Raw genomic sequence first — 10005 nt, forward strand, 5'->3', positions numbered from 1 at the left:
GCACAGGACGTACCGCAAGCTTTGTGAACTGCAAGAGTTTTACACTTTCTGCGTACGTTGAATACGGAAGGCCGCTCATGCGGAAGCTAGATATTTTGTGGAGCACATATTTATGATGGATGGATGTGGATGGAAGCACTTTGTTCAGCTCATACTCATTGATCCCTATCACTGCCATTATAAAGCTTGGATGCGTCAGGATATTTATTTATATTTCTGCGATTATGTTCATCAGAAAGCAGAAAGTCATATACACCTAGGATGGCTTGAGGGTGAGTAAAGCTTGGGGTAATTTTCATTTCAAAGTGAACTAATCCTTTAATATAGATGTGGGGTTAGCACCGCTTTTTACCCAGGGTTATGAAACCCTGCTCTGGAGCAGGGTTAGCACCACTTTTGCCATGTTAACTCTGCATTGCGGTGCCAAACTTGTACAGTGTGAAACGATGTGGTGTTAGAATGTTACAACTAGATGCATAGCAACCGACAACCAATCGCGTGCCTTATATTCACACAATTTGGGCAGTCACGGAAACATAGCTCGATGTATAAACAGTCGTTTCTGCGTTTGACAGGAAAAATGTCAACGGCGATGGAAAACGCGACAACTGGAGTGAAGAAGAGACCGTTTCATTCACACCTTTATAGTTCGAAAAGTTCATTCAGAAAAACTTGATATTACAGTCAGGATTCCATTTACCCGGAGTTTAGAATGACCCAGGGTTAACCATTTCAAGTGTGAAAAGCCCTTCAGAGTGTTGTCATGACAGAAATGGGGGTTTTGCACAACAAACTTCCGTATTCTGTAAAACAGGTCGCATCACTTCCAGTTCAGGAGTTTTGTATGTGCTTCGTTAAATATAGAGCCATTTACTCAAGATACCTTCAAAGGACTGAGCAAAGATGAGCATAAACGATGTCCATCACATGTGCAGATTGATATCTAAGTTTTTTATTTTTCTTCTTCTCACTAACTTTTAGATATCTAAATGAAATAAAACACCAACAATAAAAAGAACTAGCTAGGTTAGCTGATTACCTTAAAAGTCCACAGATATCAGCATCAGTTCATACTGCCGTTAACACTTTCTCTGACAAGCGGATGCAATGAGACCTGTTTTCCTGTTTGTTCATGTTACTTTTGGCATAAAGCCAATTTACAGACATAATCTTAAACACAACACAATGCAATGCATGATTCAAAATACAGGTAAAACACCTGTGAAAAATCTTTCTTCATATTAACACAGTACATTAAGACTTTTTTGTAGGTAAATAAATAATAATAATAATAATAAACAAAAAAAAAAAAAAACATTTGGTAGATCTTTACTAAATTGCAAAATATTTTAGTCGAATGTTAATTAATTAAGTTAGTTATTCAGTAATCCAGTCAGTAATGTATTTTCATTATATGGAAATTAGCATAATTGACATTTTAATAACTGTGTTCCACATGATAAAAGTCAAATGAGTTCAGAGTGGCTTTTCCTTTTATGCAAATGATCTGAGAAAGGTGCAACTTGATTGGACTAATCAAATTTAGACATGTAAATGGCTGATTTCTGCCACTTTATTTTGATTTTCAAAGATTTGTATCAGTTGGGTATTATACTTATTTAAGAATTAAATTTTAACAAACACACAATATATGTTTTAGAGAAATATTTAGTGCCTCACTTGGCCAAAACCAATATTCAAAATAATAATTTTGGGGAATTTTTGAATAATGTTTGAATTAAAGAACTCCAATCCTCTGCTTTCCTTTTTTAGGTTGGTCTGGCTTCTCTCATTTCTCCGATCCCTGACACACATCACTCACCTCTTTCTATCCTCCACTGGCTCTGCCATTCTGAGCTTCGGACTGAAAACCTTGACATGAAAGTTTAGTCTCTCAAACTGAATTTTTATACACTGCAACACACATCTCATACATCTCTTATTTGGAAGCAGACTGGTTAGCAATTGGGCTTTACCAAGGAGGCATATTCAACCAATTAGAAGTGTTTGTATTTATGTAAGTTTATTATTGGTGTTTATGCAAATCCCTGCCACCAAAGCGCTAGGATGTTGTGGAGGTTGCTATAACGTTGCTAAGGTGTTAGCTACCGGCCAAGGGAGAGATCATATAATAAGAGTCCATATTCTGGTCAAAAAAAATAAAAAAATAAAAAATAAAGAAAAAAAAAATATTTAAGAACTATGAAATAAGGAAACTGTATGTTAAAATCAGATTTGATTCATTCAACTTTATTTCCAGACTCAAGGTCCATTAGAAAAGAAACATACAACAAACAAACACACACACACACACACACACACACACAAAGAAATCCATTCATTTCAATAGAAACTCACGCAATCTAGAATGTCATGTGAGGGCGAAATATTTCCCAACGCAAATTTCACAATGGGTTCAATGGAAAGCTGCTTAATTTGAAATTGACTTCTGTGTGAGCTGTGCTTAATACATCACTAAACTATTGACAATCCACCTTATTCCTGACTAGCATACTGCGTTTCGAATTATGGGTTGCACTTCCGGTTTGGGGAACTTCCATTTAAAAAGACTGAAACGAATAGTTTTAAGTCATAAGGTTGCCCTACAAATAAAGCTTATCCGTCAGTTTGACTGAATGAGCTGTCAATTTTTCTTTCATGTTTTATTTTCAGACATCATGAGAATAACGTAACGCTTGGTATTTTAACGTAACATGTTATAACAAGAATATCTATGGCAAGAGCTTTTTTCAGTCAATGCTTTCTATCCTCGTGATTATTTTTTTTTATCCCTTTGCATACCGCTGTAATAGTATGAAAAAGGACAACATATACTGCATACTGCAACATATACTTTGTGGTCTGTTCTCCCGATATAATTTACGATATATCCCATTAATAATTCACTGGAATGCACGAAGAATCTCTCGTTTTTCTCCTCAAAGCTTCACGTCTCTTTCCAGGTTTGTTTTCACAGGTAAATACAATTTATTATCTGTAAAAACAATGGAAATCACTTTGAAATAGTATCACGCAAGAACATTTTTTATTAAGGCAACGTATATTACACAATACAGATATATATCATAGTTATATTTAACCCGTCCGTTATTGCTGTGGAAAGAATCGCGCTTTTTCATGGCCTGTTGAATGTACCTTGTTGATGCTTAAATGTCCTTTTAATTTTCGTTGGTGAGTAGAATAATGTCATCTCATTGTACCCAGTTTAAAAATAAAACGTATTATTGCGTTCATAGAGCGAGCCTTTCACTGACTGTTTACAGCTTAACGGAAGTTACACCCATAATTCGCGCAAAGCGTCATGGGGCGTCGGAATAAGGTGGATAGACAATAGACTTTTATTGCCCACGAATTTCGACATGAAACTTAAGATGTATTTTCTTCCCTGTTGTTACGTATATCTGAGTGAAATGGCTTCTCGAACAAGAAAAAATGTAGGGCGAGACTTAATTTTGTCTATCGGGAATAGAGCCTTTTCACAGACTGTGATGACGCGTTTTAACGGTCATTAGTATCGTAAATCCTGCAAAGTTTTTTATATTTTCATTTTTAAAAAAAACGTATGTACATTTATAACAATATACTTAGTATTATATTACCTTTGCATCAAATTACAAAAATCTAGTTAACGCTGCTGTGAGGGTGTTTCTAATACAGCGGCTATGGGAGTGACGGTAAAAATGACATCTTTCTCTCTTCTTACTGCCGTTATCAATTTTCCTATTTATGAAAGTTGTGAAAACACTATTGTGGAGTTTTTCTTTTGCTATTTAAGCAAATGGAAACACAAAAAATATATTTAATGTATTCTCTCATTCACTGCTATAGAACTTTACCCAACTAGGACGACTTCTGCTTCTGAGAAACCCAGAAATGTGAAAAGGGTCTATTGATTGGATCATTGTGGTTTGCTATTGCTGTGATCTCATGTGATTGACAGGTTGTCCCGCGCGCCTCTCACGCCAGCAAACACGTCATCAGAGAAGAGATGTCGCTTCAAGAGTGAGGGAAATTATTTTGATTAAACATTACGAGGGCACATGAATTAAAAAAAAAAAAAATTTTTGTTCACGGATAAATGGGTATAACAAATACTGTCAATACTATCATGGTGACTTTAACATGGTAGCTAGAGATAGTGGTATTGGGGGGTTAGCCTATTACAGCTGAAGACAAAGATGAACATGTACAATGAAAATAACTACTGTGTCTAATGTGTGTGTATGGAGAGAACAGTAGCTGTGGGCCCCTTTCTGCCACTCTGACACAATGAGCACAAGCCTGGCCGGCTGTTAGTTTTACTAGGTCACCAACAGACACATTTATCCTTGAAGTGCTCCAGGGAGAGCAAAAACAATGGCGATCTTGTCAGCGCAGAGCTGGAAAGAAACGCGCGGTGTTTGACCGGAGACCCAGAAACGGTGGACGTGTCGTGGGAATACGGAGACGCGCGCCTCACAAAATGTTTACAAAGGCTGTCGGTGCACTTCCACAAATCTGCTGCCACAGCGAAACGACCCTGGCTGAAGGATTTGTTAATATTTGGGACTTTGAATGAGTGGTGTTGCTAATCAAACACACTTGAAGTGAAGAGACTCAAATTGGACAGTCAGGAGAGGAAAAAAAAAAACGTATTTAAATCTGTTCACCGATGCTGATAGTTTAGCTTTGCTTTCCAGCTAGTTTGCCATGTCTGCACTTTGTAGGCCTAAACTTTTGATCTCAATAATAATAATAATAATAAAATTAATACCTTAAAGGGTTAGTTCACAAAAAAAATGAAAATTCTGTCATTTATTAGGCCTGCTCATCCTCATGTCGTTCTACACCCGTAAGACCTTCGTTCATCTTCGGAACACAAATTAAGATATTGTTGATGAAATCCGATGGCTCAGTGAGGCCTCTATTGAAAGCAATGTCAGTGAACCTCTCAAGATCCATAAAGGTACTAAAGTCATATTTAAAACAGTTCATTTGAGTACAGTGGTTCTACCTTAATATTATAAAGCGATGAGAATACTTTTTGTGCGCCAAAAAAACGAAATAACGACTCTTCAACAATATCTAGTGACGGCCGATTTCAAAACACTGCTTTGAAGCTTTATGAATTTTTAGTTTCGAATCAGTGGTTTGGATCACGTAAATGAAAGGCTTGTTCGAGATGCATCGGCGCTGCACAGACCGATCAGCGTATGACATCAAAGTACCGCGAGAGGGATTTTAAAAGCATAAGGATTCGTATGCTCTCCAGTCGCTCTCGTGGTAATTTGATGTCAAATGCAGATCGGTCTGCACAGCGCCGATGCATCTCGAACAAGCCTGAAGCCTCGTTTACTGAAATCACGTGACTTTGGCGCTCCGATTCCACTGATTCGAAAACAAAAAAATTCATAAAGCTGCGAAGCAGTGTTTTGAAATCGACCATCACTAGATATTGTTGAAAAGTTGTTATTTTTTAATTTTTTTTGGCGCACAAAAAGTATTCTCGCCTTTATAATATTAAGGTTGAACCACCATAGTCACATGAACTGCTTTAAATATATCTTTAGTACCTTGAGAAGTTCAGTGACATTGCTGTCTATAGAGGCCTCACTGAGCCATCAGATTTCATCAAAAATATCTTAATTTGTGTTCCGAAGATGAATGAAGGTTTTACGGGTGTAGAACGACATGAAGGTGAGTAATAAATAACATTTTATTCATTTTTGGGTGAACTAACCCTTTAAGTTCATGCAACTGGCTGAAATAAAATGGAAAGATCTAAAAATAAATATGAAAGTAACAATATGAAAGGAACATAAAATAATAAAAAAAAGATGACTGATAACATGAGATCCCCTAAAAAAGAAAACAGAAATAAACTTAAAGAAAAATCAACATTAAATCAAAACTGACCTTATTTACTCATTAAACGCACATTAATACTAATGATATTTTAAAGAATAATACAATATGATATAGTACTATATAAAATGTTAATTTTGTACAACTTAAATATATAACATGCCATTTTCAATAATTTTTGGACGTTCACCTACTGCCCTCTGGTGGTCAGTCATTGACACATATACACATATTATACTTCAACATTTGGTGAGAAACAAAATGAAATGGAAGCCACCTTTATGTATCTATTTGGAAATTAAGTCCTTTCGGTTTATTGTCAGGGAATGAACACAGACAGAGGATCCAAGTGCAAGAATAACAATATTTATTGACAGGAAAATGCTGTACAATAACTACACTCCAAGGGTCAGTCGAGGCAGAGGCTGTGGCGTGCAGAGTGGCGAGGCACTGGGTGGCGCAGGGCTACAGCGGGTATCAGAGAACAAGGATAATCCAACCCAGAAAACAGGGCACACGACGAAAGTCCAGAATCCAAAAACCAGGAAGAAACACACAGAGAACACGACACCGGGAACAGCCTGCAACGAACTGACAAAGACACATAAAGACAAGCACAATATATAACAACCACTAACAAGACACGGCTGGCAACAGATCGCAATCAGACCATAATGGGTGACGCCCACACAATCATTCACTCACACCCAACACACACACACACACACACACACACAACAACACACGAGGGTGAGTAAGTGAATCCATGAACCGTGACAGTACCCCCTCTCCTATGAGCGCCTCCTGGCGCTCCCAGGAGAGCCTACCTGTTGATAGTAATCATCAATAAGAGAGTGATCCAGGATGTCCCTGGCAGGAACCCAACTCCTCTCCTCCGGACCGTAACCCTCCCAGTCCACCAAGTACTGGAATCCGCGTCCCCTTCGCCTAGCGTCCAAAATACGACGAACCGAATAAACGGGTTCCCCATCTACGAGACGCGGCGGGGGGGGAACCGGAACCGGCGGATTAATGTTAGCATGAAAAACAGGTTTGATTTTAGATACGTGGAATACGGGGTGAATTCTACGGTACGCTGGGGGGAATTTGAGGCGGACTGTCACCGGACTAAGAATCTTGGTGACAGTAAACGGGCCAATGAATTTAGGTGCCAACTTATTACATACGGAGCGGAGCGGAATGTTCCTGGAAGAAAGCCACACTCTTTGTCCGACGACGTATACGGGAGGCTTCAGCCGGTGGCGATCGGCCTGGGCCTTGGTGCGCGCTCCCACCTGAATAAGAGTCTCTCGGGCTCTTCTCCACGTGTGACGACACCTCTGGACGAAGGCGTGAGCGGAGGGGACCGCGACTTCGGATTCCAGACTAGGAAAGATAGGTGGCTGGTAACCTAGACTACACTGGAAAGGCGACAGGCCCGTAGCCGACACTGGTAACGAGTTGTGCGCGTACTCCACCCAAGGAAGCTGCTGACTCCAGGATGAAGGATTCTGAGCTACCCGACATCGCAACGTTCTCCCCAAATCCTGGTTGGCTCTCTCAGCTTGCCCGTTACTCTGGGGATGGAACCCAGATGACAAACTAACAGTCGCTCCCAGTAATCTGCAAAACTCCTTCCAGAATCTGGAGGTAAACTGGGATCCCCTGTCAGAAACCACGTCTACCGGGAGGCCATGAATACGAAAGACGTGATTAATGACAGTAACCGCTGTCTCCTTGGCAGAGGGTAATTTGGGCAAGGGGATGAAATGTGCCGCCTTCGAGAACCGGTCCACTACGGTCAAAATCACCGTATTGCCCTGTGAAGGAGGGAGGCCTGTTACGAAATCTAGCGCTATGTGGGACCAGGGTCTTGAAGGGACAGACAGCGGTTGAAGAAGCCCATCTGGGGAACGATTAGAAATCTTACCACGAGCGCAGACAGAGCAAGCCAAAACAAAATTGCGAACATCGCGAGCCATGCAGGGCCACCAGAATCGTTGCTTAACCAAAAACATGGTACGACTAACCCCTGGATGACAAGCCAGATTGGAATCATGGCCCCATCGGATAACGTCTGGACGTAACCTCTCTGGTACAAATAATCGACTCGGTGGGCACCCGGGCGGAGGCGTTACCCCTTCTAAGGCCGTGTGGACCTTCGACTCGACCTCCCATGTGAGTGAAGAGACAATGAGTCTCTCAGGTAAAATACACTCGGGAGTGGACGGGCGCTCGGAACGATCAAAAATACGAGATAAAGCATCGGGCTTGATGTTCTTAGACCCGGGACGATATGATAGAGAAAAATCGAAACGACCGAAAAACAGAGCCCACCGAGCCTGCCTAGAGTTTAGTCTTTTAGCGGATCTGATGTATTCTAAATTCTTATGATCGGTCCAGACGATGAAAGGTACCCCCGACCCCTCCAACCAGTGACGCCATTCTTCCAAAGCTAATTTGACCGCCAGCAGCTCCCTGTTACCAATGTCGTAATTCCGTTCGGCGGCGGATAAGCGATGAGAAAAAAACGCGCAAGGATGCATCTTATCGTCCGTGGCGGCGCGCTGGGAAAGAACTGCCCCTACCCCCACCTCTGAAGCATCAACCTCCACCACAAACTGACGTGAAGGATCAGGGGCGACAAGAATGGGAGCCGAAACAAAGCGGCTCTTCAGATTGGAAAATGCAGCCTCAGCTGTATTAGACCACCTGAACGCCGTTGCGGTGGAGGTTAAGGCGGTCAGAGGAGCGGCTAGTTGGCTGAAGTTGCGAATAAAACGCCGGTAAAAATTGGCGAATCCCAAAAACCTCTGCAGGGCCTTACGGGAATCTGGGATTGGCCAATCCACCACAGCCTTAACCTTGTCAGGATCCATGCGCACCCCCTCAGACGACACGATATACCCTAAAAATGGAACTGACTGTGCATGAAAAACGCACTTCTCCGCCTTGACAAAAAGCCCATTCTCTAGCAGCCTCTGGAGCACTCGTCTGACGTGTTGCACATGTTCCTGGAGAGAAGAAGAAAATATCAATATGTCGTCCAGGTAGACATAAATGAACTGATCGATCATGTCTCTCAACACGTCATTAACGAGTGCTTGAAACACGGCGGGCGAGTTGGAAAGGCCGAAAGGCATAACCAAGTATTCAAAGTGCCCTCTAGGGGTGTTAAATGCCGTCTTCCACTCATCCCCCTCCCTAATGCGAACCAAATGATAAGCGTTGCGCAGGTCCAATTTCGTGAAAAGAGACGCGCCCTGCAGCCGTTCAAAGGCAGAAGACATCAACGGCAAAGGATAAGTATTCTTTACCGTGATGTTGTTCAGTCCTCTGTAATCAATGCACGGCCGCAGCGACCCGTCCTTCTTACCCACGAAAAAAAAACCCGCCCCCGCGGGAGACGAGGAAGGGCGGATGATCCCAGCTGCCAGAGAATCAGAAATGTATTTCTCCATGACCTCCCTTTCCGGATTAGAAAGTGAATATAACTTGCCTTTAGGCGGAGAAGACCCTGGTACTAAGTCTATGGCACAGTCGTAGGGACGATGCGGAGGAAGAGAAGCAGCCCGGGACTTACTGAACACTTCCTTCAGGTCAAGGTACTCCTCTGGCACGTTTGACAGATTCACCGACGACTCCTGTAACACAGAACGAGACACAGAAGAACAGGCAGACAACAAACAAGACGCATGACACTGGTTGCTCCATTCTGCCACGGACCCCTGACCCCACTCGATCCTGGGCTTGTGTTTGAGCAACCACGGATGACCCAAGACGACCGGATGAGTAGTAGATCTAGAAATAAAAAATGGCAACTGTTCAGTGTGGTTACCGGAAGTGATGACGGTTAAGGGCTCCGTGGCGTGTGTGATGGTGGGTAGCTTCTGTCCATTAAGGGCGATGACAGTTATGGCATGTTCCAAAGGGTGAATGGGTATGTGCAAACGCGTGACCAGATCATAGTCCATGATGCTGCCCTCCGCCCCCGAGTCGACCAGAGCCTGGCAGGTGTGATGCCCCGATACCCACTGTAGTCTCACCGGGAGGAGTGTCGCAGATGAGGATTTATCCAAGGAAAGACCACCCGACAATAACCTCGGTACTACTGTCGGGCTCTGCCTTTTACGGGACACT

This window comes from Ctenopharyngodon idella, chromosome 23 (assembly GCF_019924925.1).
Source record: "Ctenopharyngodon idella isolate HZGC_01 chromosome 23, HZGC01, whole genome shotgun sequence".
Taxonomy (NCBI): Eukaryota; Metazoa; Chordata; class Actinopteri; order Cypriniformes; family Xenocyprididae; genus Ctenopharyngodon; species Ctenopharyngodon idella.